At 38.5% G+C, this 13,232-nt stretch overlaps 1 long non-coding RNA gene across 1 annotated transcript; it reads left to right on the top strand.

The window, feature by feature from the left end:
- Window positions 1-3,603: 3,603 nt before the first annotated feature.
- On the top strand, window positions 3,604-6,386 carry LOC122148549. The gene is made up of 2 exons (XR_006162441.1): window positions 3,604-3,937; window positions 6,185-6,386. It is a non-coding gene; the product is annotated as an uncharacterized LOC122148549 (long non-coding RNA).
- The last annotated feature ends 6,846 nt before the right edge of the window (window positions 6,387-13,232 follow it).

The following is a 13,232-nucleotide window of genomic DNA, read 5'->3' as shown; positions in this document are numbered from 1 at the left end:
ACAGCAGTGTATTTATTTATTTATATAGTACAGAATACATTCTTATTCTGCTACTACAAAAAGATACAAGTTGCGCATTCTGCTTTTAAACCCTCTAGACTCCTGAAAAGTGCAGAGACTGTAACCCAGAGTTGTTTGTGTTTTTAAACATTTTCTGTGGTTATCTCGACGAGTGCGAGTTTGAACTAGAACAGAATGATCAATTTAAGACAAGGGACAAAATGAAAAGTATAAAGCGTATGCGTTCCAAGCGACGCGTGACTCCTGCAGTTCATGAGACGGAATGCTAGGAATGTAGTGATATATTATTCACACATACAAGAATGTACACTGTTGGAATTCATATCAGTGAACATTCTGCCGTTGTATTGAACCGCAGATGAAGCTTTCAGATCTATAAGGTGAAATGAATCCGTGGGATGAGGCAATTCTTATGAAGTAATGTTGATAAGAGCACAAAGGCTTTGTGTCTATATAACGCCTCTCTCGCTCTTCTTTCTCTGTCTTCGTGCGATATTTCAGTCGCTGATACGATAACAGCAAAATCAAATCCTTAAGAGAAGAGATAGACAAGCTTAGTACAGAAATTCCATATTGATGCGCTTGAGCTTTTCCAGGCGTCCCAGTGAGAGCTCCGGCCCCTGTGTGTGTGTGTGTGTGTGTGTGTGTGTGTGGATGGCGATTGATGACACACCTGTCTGGGCTTTTTAGCTGCTTTTTAGCGGCATGTTTTATATGTGTGTTTGTCAGTGTTTGCTCGGTTGGTGTTTGTGTCGTCTGAAGAGCTCTCGGGGTCCTGGCGGCTCCATGTTTGTCCCTCATCTCTCTAATGAGGAGAAGAGTCATACTGTGAAAGGCAGCTAATCAGCCGGAGAGCAACGGTCCTAAACCAAGGAGGAGAATGAGGAGTTGCTTTATATTTAATGAGAGCAAGGATAATTACTCTATTGAAGGATGTTCTTACTAGGTGATTTACTTTAGAGACTTTATTATATTTTGTGGTGTCTAGTTATGCATTTGTAATCATAAATAGAATGGAGCGAATGCATAATTTGTTGCGAGATGCAAAGAATTAGATACCTATAATAATTTCCATTGTCGTTATCAGTCATTATATAATGTTTTTAAACCACTTCAGATTATTCGTTCATATATATCTACAGTACAGGTCAAAAGTTTGGAACTTACTATTTTTAATGTTTTTTGAAGAAGTCCTCTTCGGCTCTCAGCCTCGCATTATTTTGATCAACAATACGAAAAACACGTAATATTTGAAAATATTTATTACAACTTAAATATAGGTATTCTATTTGACTATATTTAAAATACTTTATTCCTGTGATGCAAACGCTGATTTTCAGCATCATTTACTCCCGCCTTCTGTCACATGTAACATCCAGTCTATCACATGATCTTTATAAATCATTCTAATTATTCTGTTTCTTAGAAGTTGGAAACAGTTCTGGCTTCTATTTGATTTGATGAAAGGTTAAAAGAACTGCATATCTACAAAAAAAAAAAAAAAACCAATAATAATATATTCTAATAATATATTTTTCTTTACTGATCACTTTTATCATTTAACACATACTTGCGGAATAAAGATTGATTTTATTTAAAAAAGAAAGAAAAAAAAATGACTGACCCCAAATTACTGCCCCAGTAGTGTATATTGTTATTAAAACTATTTATTTTTCAAACATAGCCTTCTTTTTTTTTTTTTTTCTTTTTTTCATCAAAAGTATTCCTAAAAAAGTATCACATGTTCTGAACAATATGAGCAGCAGCACTGTTTCCAACTTTTATAATGAATCATCATATTAGAATGATTTCTAAAAGGATCTGTGATATGATCCTAAAAATTCGCTGTTGCATCACAGACTAAATGAATAATTTAAAGTATAATAAATTTTAACACAATTATTTTAAATTGTAATAATATATCACAATATTACATTTTTTTTTTTTCTGTGTTTTTGATCAATAATGCAGGCTGATGAGCAGAAGAAACTTCTTTCAAAAAACCCAACTTTGACCTTTACTGATGTATCTTAATATCTATATTATAAATAATAATTATATATATATTATATATATATAATAGATATATATATATATCAAGAGCCCTCCAAGTCGTTTAAATATTCCCATTCTAATAGTCTGTAGATATGACTCCCTTTAGCACTTGGGATAGACCTTTGTTTAACAGCCTCAACCGTTAGTTAAGAGTAATAAATCCAGCAGTACTAATAACAGCACAGTCTTTACCACCAAAGCAGCGCCTCAGAACATCAGCCTGAAGTGTGTGGCTTCCCTCCGTCCTTGGCTTTTAATTTGCTTTGTGTTCAGAGCCCCAGTGAAAGCCGACAGCATTTAAAAGGCAGTACTGCTGTGCTCATTAAAGCTCGCCGGTCTCCACACCTACATTTCACTGCCACGCGTGACGCGTGTTGCCAATGAACTGCACCAGAGTGCTGCTGTCTGACAACTAATCAACAGATTGTTTTCTTCCCCTCTTCCCATTGACCTCCCTCTCTCTGCTGCTCTACCTTTATTACAAACGCTCCCGCCGCTCTCCATCTTCAGTCTACATGTTCTCTTCTCTCTCTACATGGAGCAGTCAAGGTTTCATGCACATAAGCTCTCCAGGACCAAAGACAATAGGTACGTCCTGGTCAGAACAGCTGCCTGTGCGACAGCGTCCCCGAGGATCATCCACTTCTACTCCAGCCGCAACTACCAATCAAAGGGTCCGAGCGCAACTGTCCTTGTGCTGTACCCCGTGGCCATCCGGACACTATAGAGGCAGAAACGCTGCAGAACATGACGATTCATATCACGTTTTACAAGACAACGACAAACTAAAAGTGCTACTGAGATCCCGAAGGCAACAGGGAGACTCCTGGATCGCCTCATTCGTCTCGTCTCGAGGAACGCGGTTCTCTGTGCCTTCAACTGCCCTTCTTCATTATTCCAGACCCGTTTTCTTTCCATAAGTGGATCTTTATCTTAGACATGCACCCACACTTTGATCTCCACTGTTACACATCAGCACTTACAGAAACCCGACATGTCGCTCAGACTTTACTATTCGGATGTTTATAGCTGCGATTTCTGGACATGTGAATCATTAGACATTCTCGGACTTCAAAGCGCCACAGTAAATGGACAAAGACAATCGTACTGTAGCGGAACCTCATCATCTGGACTTTCTTGGGGGGTATTGTCAATAGCTGGTTCGGTGAGATATTAGCTAATCATAAACATGAACATTTTTCAGATATCGTACAGAAAATTAACCCCAGAAGACTGAAATGGAGCGTTCGGCATTTTCCGGTTAGACCCACAGATGTGAAGAGTGATCGATACGCAGACAGATTCATTAAGTCCCTTAAAATAGCAGTAATAGTGCAGAGCGAGAGGAGGAGAGATGGATGGTGCCATTTAAGTGCACTTGGAGAGGCGGCTATGCAGAACAGTGTGAAAAAGAACCTTTTAATTTAACGTTCAGAGAGAGTCACTTCATACACCAGAGTTTAGGATGATCTTGACCAAGGAGAGTGAAATATTCCTGTATTCTTACCTCGAGTGAATCTATTCCGTTTGTCTACCTCAGAAAATCAATTTCGTTCATCCATCCGCCGGTCGATAAGGTACAGTGACGTTGCAGATATCGATCGTCTCAAATTCCCACCAAATTTTGCCTTTTAGTTTGAGAATAGCTTCTTCTTCACCCGAACGCAACCAGACCCTGATTTCTGTGCTGTCGTGACTCTGTTTGGTTAATGCCTTATACTGTAAATGCATGGATTAAAAAAGAAAACAAATGGAGAACGCTGTCGTTCGATGAATGTTTAGTGGCTGTAATTTATTATGGAGAATAAAATAATGCTAGTGCTGATGTTTTAGTCCAGCTAAGACAATGTTCTTGGCTTGTGTGCCATGGAAACCATTTACATACCTTAACAAATAGTAAAATATCTTACATCTCACCTACCATCACCACGACCCCAACACTAATACTCGATACTGCATTCCACTTAAAACGGAAACCATTTAGAGCAGTTCAGCCAATCAGAGCGCAGATTTGTCCTGACCCTTCCTCTGACCTCTGGTTCTCCTCATTTGCCATCATCTGGTTTCTTTTGTGTCGTTGTCTCTCTCTCTCTGTCTCTCTCTCTCTCCTTCTTCATCTCTCTCTCCTCCTCTCCCACCTCTCTCTCTCTCTCTCATCTCTCCCATCTCTCTCTCTCTCTCTCTCTCTCTCTCTCTCTCTGTCTCTCTCTCTCTCTCTCAGCGTGTTTGGTTAAAGCATGACGCCTGACACAGTTGTGCTGCAGATATAAAGCCTGTGTGATTGGATTACTGTCAATCCTTGTGTTTCATTCTTGTTTTTAGTTTTCAGTTCATCGTTTCTCTCTCTGATACAATTTTTTGTGTTCTTTCAACCTTTAAAGGGACAGTACCACCCAAAAAATGAAGATTGTCATCATTTACTGACCTTCATGTCATTATTTAGCTGAACTTCCGTCTTTGGCTGTTCTTCTCCATACAGTGAGAATCAATTCAGAAGAGTTAATTCAACTTCAAAAATATCAAAAATCACCCTAAGGAATCAAAAAGCATCATGATACTAATTTTGAATATGCAAAAAAAATACAATTAAAATTGTGAAATATTATTAGAAATTAAAACAGCTGTTTTCTCTGTGAATATCTGTTAAAGTGTAATGTATTTCTGTGATGTGCAGCTGTATTTTCAGCATCATTACTCCAGCCTTCAGTGTCACATGATCTTCAGAAATCATGAAAATATGATGATTTGCTGCTCAAGAAACATTTCTGATTATTATCAATGTTGAAAACAGTTGTGCTGCACAATATTTTTGTGGAAACTGTGATACATTTGTTTTTCATGATTCACAGATTAAAAAAAAATTAAAAATAATGACATTTAAATTAAAATCAAATCTATTACAACATACTAACAACACATATTCAAAAACTAAACAAAAACTGATCCCAAACAGTAGTGTACATGACCTCAAAGATAAAGGGCTAAATGGACATGAAGTAAAAACTCCTAAATCTTATTTATGTTCATTTAAATACGCCGTATCAAGATGCAAATTGTTTGAAAATGCGTGAATGTGAGTAAATGACAACATTTTCACTTTTGCCTGAACTGTCCCTTTAAAAGATTACAAGTTAGTGAGGATTGATGTAAATCTGCATGAAAATCCCAACTGTCATGCATTTACACTCCTAACTTCTCCATGACATGAACCACGCTGTGCGTCCTTCGTGCCATTACACTGAAATGTCAAACTGTGAATGCTCTCCACAGCATCTCATTATAAACTGGTGTTTTAGATGCTGTTCAGCAGAAACATGCTTTAATAAGAGAGCAGAGAGCAGAGGTCAGTGTCACTCACACACCTTAAAGTATGAGAAGAATAAAAGAGCCAAAACAAATGACAAAGATGATAAATGAAGACCAGAAGAGCCTCACCTGCTCACAAACACGTCTGAGATGACTACAGGACCCAGAAGATATGATAATGTTTATAAATGATCCCGGTTCTGATTATAACGGCATCCTACAGGAATCAGTGCAGTAACAAGTCATCTAAGACCTAAAAATTAACAAATATAATAACATCAATACAACAAAAAACAATTTAATTTTAAAACAAACACAGACAAAATCAAAAAAAACATGTTTGTTAAAACAAATTTTAAAACGTATTTGGATGTATTTTATGGTTTTCAAAACATGGATACAAATGAAGGTTCTTTTTTGGCGTATTTAACATCCATGCATCTTTCCATTGGACAAGCTTCTTTAGATTATTAAAATGTTCTTCAGACTAAGAAAAATGCTTCTTTTAAAAACTGAACACTGAAATGTTTTTCTGGGAAGAGTGTCGATGCTGATCTGAACGACGTACTGCAGCTGTTGGACTTCAGACATTTACTAAAATCAACATTTCTAGGCAAACAGACAAGATCAGGCATGTTAGACACTTTCTGAATGGCTTGGGAACGATAGAAGAGTAAAATAAAAGAGTAATTCACCAGAAGAACTAGAGGAATGAAGGATGGAGGAGAGCGGATCTCCGTCTGTAGCATCATCTCCACTCGTCTCTTCTCCACTCATGCTGACAAGAGAACTAGTAAAGGAGGTGTGTGTGTGTGTGTGTGTGTGTGTGTGTGTGTGTGTGTAGATTTCCATATGTCTGAAATGGGTTTGTGTACATTTGCTTCCATGTATGCACTAACATATCTGTACAGTTCCTCTCGCCAGATGTATATATACTGAATGTATTGTTTGGGGATGCAGAGGCTTTGAGATTCTGACAAATAAAGTTTATGGGTCTAACTTAACCAGCTGTGCAGTTCTGTTAATTAATGCTTGCATCTGGGGACATAAACAGCAATTTATTTTATTTGATTATTTTGTTGTTGTTGTTCATTGTTCATTTACTTATTCTTCTAATGTCTTATGTTGTGGCATCCTATAAGTTTTTTTTTTTTTTTTCTTGATGTATTTTATTGTGGCATCTTATATTCTTTCATCCTATATTCCTTCCTTCATTACTTATACATTCATTACTTATACAAATACTTGACAATTTCCTTTCAACATCAGGATTTTAGGGTAATATTTTTATTTATACTTTTTGAGTCGCTGTAGTTGCTAGATGTTTCTTTTTTCATTTATTTTACACATTTTTCCCCCTTGTTTTGCTGTTCACTTAGGGTTAGAAACACACAGCAGATCCGGTCCTCAGATTTGATTGGCTGAGCGTCTGTGTGTTGTTCGAGACACAACTACTGGCCAGTTTTATGCTTAATGAACTGTTGTATAAGAAACACTTCACTCACAGTCGAGTTGAAATGACATGCACAGCAAACTTGATTATACTTAAAAATTTAAAGCATCAGCGTATGTTTCTATGTTGAATTAGGTGGAATATTTTAACAGAGCCTTTCTTGAAGTCAGAATATAAAAAGACTTAGAAGTTATTGAAGTATTGATGGGAGGCTTAAAGGATGCATTTGCAAATACAAAGCTGTTTCTTTGTAAAATGATCAATATAAATACCACAACATCATCCACCACAACAACAACAAATTATCCTCCCATCAATCACAGCAGTGTGTGTGTGTGTGTGTGTGTGTGTGTGTGTGTGTGTGTGTGTGTGTGTGTGTGTGTGTGTGTTTGTGTGTGTTCTTCACTCGATCAGGACTGTTTCTGCTCTTCAAACACTCACGCACGAGGCTGATGTGTTCATTTCATCAGCCATTATTCATTAAGTCTTAGTCCTGTGTAAAATGTGCTTTTTAGTTATTATCCTATTTAGTCAACTTTTAGTCAAGTTTCAGTCAACTAAATTTTTGAATCCAATATTAAAAAATAAAAACCGAAATTCCGTAAACCTGTATAAACTAAAAAATAAAAAATATATTTTTCAGATCATCGTCGCAGTAAAGAGTGAGTGTGTGCACATGGTTGCCAGATTTCAAAAATAACCAAAACACTGGACAGAAAATGTCTCCTCTTAGCCTCTGATTTGGGGATTTGAACTCTTGATATCTGGCAACCGCACACATGAGTACAGCAGTCCGCAGTACTATTTTGTCTCTTTTTTTCCCAGTTAAAATATGATTTTGGTATAGTTTGTATTTTTTTAAACATATTTTAGTCTCATCTTTTATTGCCAACAATATAGCATGCTGATGTAGTCACAGTCATCGTTTATTGACCTTATTGTCGTCTCATTTTAAAATCTTTTTTTTGTTATAGTTTTCGTTAACGAAATTAACACGACTGCTGTGCTTTTATTAAAGGTGTTTTTTTAAACCATTGCTGAATGTAAACAGAGAAGCTACTTTATGAGGAAGATGTTATCGATGTGAAAATGACAAATTATGACAGGTCATCAGTTACGAAACCTCGTGTGGTGAAATCAGTTTAATCACCGGATGGACTGTATTATTAAACCTGTTGCACAGGAAGTTTCTGGCTTTTCTGGTCGAGCCTGTATGAGTGAATCCTCAACCAGAGAAGTAGAACAGACAAGCACATAAACCCAGCCGAGGTCTGTCCGTTCGTTCTGTTTGTGTTTGATTCCCTCAGCATCACATCCACAGCAGACACGACCTCACAGAACGAGCTGACGTGAGAAGAAACAGTTATTCATCAAGGACGCATTAAACTGATCAAAAGTGACAGTAAAGACATTTCTAATGTTACAAAGATTTCTATTTCAAATAAAAGCTGTTCTTTTGAACTTTCTGTTTATCTGTGAATCCTGAAAAATAAAATGTATCAGTTTTTACAAAAATATTCAGCAACACAACATTTTTGTTGTTGTTGTTGTCATTTTCAATTCTTTTTCTTTTTCTTTCTTTTTTAAATATTTTTGTCTATATTTGATCTATATTTAGCTTTAGTTAAGTACATGTTACACAATCAAAATGAGAAATGTTGCCTCACCAACTAGCTGATTTTTTATTATTTTTTTTTGGCATTAATTTTAGTTTTAGTTACTATAATAACGCTGCTTCAGGCCGCTACATTAGCATCTTTGGTGCTCCAGAACACAGCCTATCACACGTGTTATAAAGATGAAGAGATCAGGAGTGTGTTGAGTCTGAATAGACGTCACAGAGACACACACACACACACTACTGTAAAGTGCTGACTGCTGATGTGTGATGTCATGAAAAATGGTCTCCATAGCAACTCTCCTGCAGATACAATGTATAGGTAATGTTTATTTATGAATGAAGAGAAAGGCTGTGGATTAGTAGCAGTTCACTGATGCATGTTTGTCTGATGTCTTTGAAACACACGGCATCAGGAAACTACATACAGGTGTGTGTGTGTGTGTGTGTGTGTGTGTCCAGAGCGGAGGAGAGCAGCTGTGTTTGGTCAGTTGTCGTGTATAAGCTGAGCTCTGGATCACAGACAGCTCTATTAAAGTGAGGCGTGTAATTAGAGGCTGTTGTGAAGGTCTGAAGGAACAGCGTCTGAGATTGACCGAGTCCCTGTCTGTCAGGCTGATGTGAGATTGTGTCTGATTATTACAGGACAGAGCTGCTTCTGGTCACGTCGAGTCGGAGAGATTAGGATGATCACTTCAGATGAACCTGCTCTACAGAGTTAGTTTTATGCTTGAACAGAGAAACCAGACTTATTACAGTGGAATGAAGCTCACAAACTACGTCTGGTATTTCACCCCAAAATCAAAAGTAAGATATATATACAGTGTGTGTGCTTCTAGGACTGCCTTTGATTTTTGTTGATTTTAGAAAGTTCCTGGGAACTCGTGAATATTTTGTATGTATTTTTTCTTACTATAATTTTGCGATATAGGGTTGAGTCTGTGGGGAAGTTGAGCCATGCCTTGTTTCTAGGCAACCTTAAACAAACTGTGATGTGACCACAACTATATGATGAGTTTTCCATTTCACTCGCCCTGTGATGGAGAGAGGGTTTTTTTTGTTTGTTTGTTTTTTTGCTGTTCAAAGTGATTTTTGTATGTTGTATGTTGCTTCGTGTGTCTGAACAATTACAGACAAATTAGGTAGGATTGGGGGAAGTTGGCTCACCCCTTCTTATGATTATAAAGTACTATTTTACTGTGATTCTACATGATATTTCCTTAATTTTAGACCAAACATTTTTGATTTTGTTTGTTTTGAATTTGTTGTGAAAATGTTACATTTTTAAACAGGTCTTGTTTATGATAATTGGCCATTGAAGCTTTTATGAAATTGTATTTCCCTGCAACATTCATTAGTGGGATGAGTTCTGGTAGTCCAGGGGTCTCATTTATAAAACTATGCGTAGGATCTTTACTAAAAGTTTACGTGCGCCCAAAAGCCAAAAATGGCGTACGCCAAAAAATATTCCGATTTATAAAACCGTGCGTACGCACACCTGTAAGCAATGTTCCCTTTATAAATCACAGATCACCCGCAGATGTGGCGTACGTGAACCAGAACCTCATATCCGCGCCCTGTACACGCCCATTTTTAACCATAATCCAGTCAATGCAAATCACCTCATGATTGCTGATCAGCATGTAAATGAGAGTGGAAATCCCATATATACCTGGGAAAACTGGCATGCGACCCCGCCAATTAATTAATCCAAGAAAGTGAAAAAACGTGCATTTCTGTTAGCCTAATTTTTAATAATGGCGACAGGTGAGAAGAAAAGAGGAAAAAAAAACGTAATTTCTCAGATACTGAGATTGAAACACTTGTAGGGGAGGTGGAGGCTCGGAAAACTGTGTTATTTGGTGGCCACAGCAGTGGGGAGACACTAATAAAAAGGAAGCAGTGCGCGAGTGGCAAAGTAATTTGCTCTGCCGTCAATTGTGTCAGTGGTGACAGAACGGACAGTTGCAGAATTTAAAGAAAAAATTGGTCCGACCTGAAGGTATACAAATTTTTTTTTTGTGACCAACATATTACATTTGTGATTTTATTAGGCTATATACCTATATAAATAGCAATATTGATTTTCAAAAAAGTTTTATTTACATGTGCTTACAGTATGCAAAATATCCAGTGAAAATAAAGATTCTCATTCATTCAAGGTGGAGGGCAAGAGGAAAACTGTCCTCCCACCGCCAGAGCGTGGCTGCAACTGGTGGGGGCCATGTACAGCTGATCTCACATCAGTGGACAGCAAAATCGCGGCTATAATTGGGGAGGTCAGCGTGTGTGGTATTGTGCGGAAAAGGAGGGAGACACTGACGTGACTGAAACCACAGAGAGGAGCAAGGTTAAACCGATTTTTTATCATTAACGCTGTACATTTGAGTGTGTGGGGTTGATAAATGGATAAATGTTGCCAATTGTTTGTCCTCCAGTCCTTCCGGAGTCTGAAGCTGTAAACATGAACGGAGGTTCCAGGGTGAGGGGTTTCTCAGATGCAGATGCACAGCGTCCGGCTCAAAGCAGTGCCCCTTCTGCGTCTGGCACCGTCCAAAAGTGGTCGGGTACTCACTGACTCATTCCTGCCCAGTTACAGCGAGAGACAATAAACGCTGTCAACGGGGTTGCAGATGAAGCTACGGCAGATGAGAGAAGTGATGCCCAAGAAATTGCACAATCATTAAAGATGCAGTTAAAACATGAACCTTGAGTTTTGTCTTTCTGTTACAAACGCCGCATGACATCCTCACGGATTTATTGCACCTCGTTGATATCCCTCTTGTCGGCCAGGGGGCTGTGGCTCGGGGTCGTAATGCTGGGGTAGAGGGAGATCAGGAGGGAGAGGAGAATACGTTTCTCAGTGCCTATATTGCTGCAAAACACCAACACGCCCTGACAATCTTGCACACTTTTGCTGGTATGGTATAAAAGTCTGCCACCCGAGGCATCCAGAGCAGCACGCCATCTGCATTTCAGGATGCCGATGGCACGCTCCACAACTGCGCGGGCACGAGAGTGGACCTCGTTATAATGAGTTTCCTCCTCTGCGCTCTGCGGGTTTAAAAATGGGGTGAGGAGCCAGCGTCTCAGGGGTAGCCACTGTCGCCTGCGGTTATAATTATATTAAAAACAATTGTTACGGTTTCTACTTTTTTATATTGTTAAACTCACCAAGAAGCCAGCATCACGTACTGCGCCTGCATTTTAGTCTGTTCCCTACACTGCTATGTGTCAAGATAAAGGAATCATGTGTTGAACCAGGCCAGCGGTGCCACAATGTTTGTGAGGGTCATGTTGGAGTCACAATGATTTGCCACATTAATAGAATGCACATGCTTTCTATTAACATAAGCAAAATTCATTTTCAGATGGTGCCCTTATAGCAACATGAGTGCAGTCAATTGCGCCGATTACATTTGGGAAACCAGACATTGCTGCAAATTGCGTTTTTAATTTCGGCCTGTTCTCGCACAGTGTAGGGGAACCTGATGTATTCGACTAACCATATTAAGTATACCATTTAAAGACGACAGATATTATGGCACTCAGGGACGGCTGTGATATACCAGACTATAGGGTGAGATGATAGATTCCAATAGAATTATTTCATATACAAAAAGGTCTTAGAGACAAATTTGAGGATTACTTATAGTTTTTTATATTATTAATTTACCTGTCTGCCATTCCCGCTGGAAACAGCCGGTTGCCAAGAACCCCAGAGTGGTGAGGACTTGTATTTGGACTGGATGGCCATGGTTCCGGCGTGTTGCCCTCTCTAATACTGGACCCCCAATTCAGCACATAGATCCAAGAGCACAGCTCTAGGGAATCTAAATCGGCTTATTAGCCAGTCATCATCATGGGCCAGGAAATCATCATCATGTCCCTGAAAACTCGTTCTCTCCTTATTCTGCCATTAGCGTAATCCTCCAACCGTGCCAGGAGTGCCATCATGACAGCTTACATACCGGGTCACCGGAGAATTTATATGCTTTCTAGAAAATAGACTGATCGTTAACACCTTGACAAAATCACTTAATTAATTTGTGGGCGAAAATTTAAGACGAAAAAATGTTTATAGTGAACACATGCTTCTTGACGGTTTTGTAATGAACACCGTAATAGTTAGGGACCGATGATGAGTAGCGATTGTGCTTCATGACTGTATTTGCAGACTTTGACATTTTATGATATAGGCTATGTACATTAAGGAAAATATTTCCTTTTTACACTGTGTTCTGCAGTTCTCTAATAAAAGGGGTATTTCATGCTATTCTGTAGGCTATCACATGTATCGCGCCATGTCCTCCTGTGCTCGCGTGTTTGTGGACAATGTGACTGTAAGGCAGCGCTGATTATTATTTTATTTTACTTTTAATACCATTTTGAATTACGTTTGGATTTTACTAGATGTATATAGCCTAAAACAATCGGCACAAATAACACTGTTGGATTTGAATCTTCATGATAATGTGGATTAAACGTATGAAATGGAAGTGGAAAATTAAATGTCATTCATATTCTTATAATCGTTCTTCTCACATTTATTTTCTACAATCAATAACTTCAGTTCACGGACCTCACCATCGGAAAAATGAAAGTCGCCAATCCCTTTGTCTCCAGAATGTGCGTACGCACACGGCTCAAAGTTTGCTTAAAGGTGCGCACATTTCTCCCGTCAAGTATTGTTTTTTTATAGATCACAACCTTTGCGTGGGAACTGGCGTTACGTACGTTTTCCAGCCCGTTTTGTGCGTACGCACGCTTTATAAATGA

The sequence above is a fragment of the Cyprinus carpio genome, chromosome A18, assembly GCF_018340385.1.
Source record: "Cyprinus carpio isolate SPL01 chromosome A18, ASM1834038v1, whole genome shotgun sequence".
NCBI classification, from domain to species: Eukaryota; Metazoa; Chordata; class Actinopteri; order Cypriniformes; family Cyprinidae; genus Cyprinus; species Cyprinus carpio.
The sequence above is the reverse complement of the archived record's forward strand: the minus strand, read 5'-3'. Positions and strand labels throughout refer to the sequence as shown.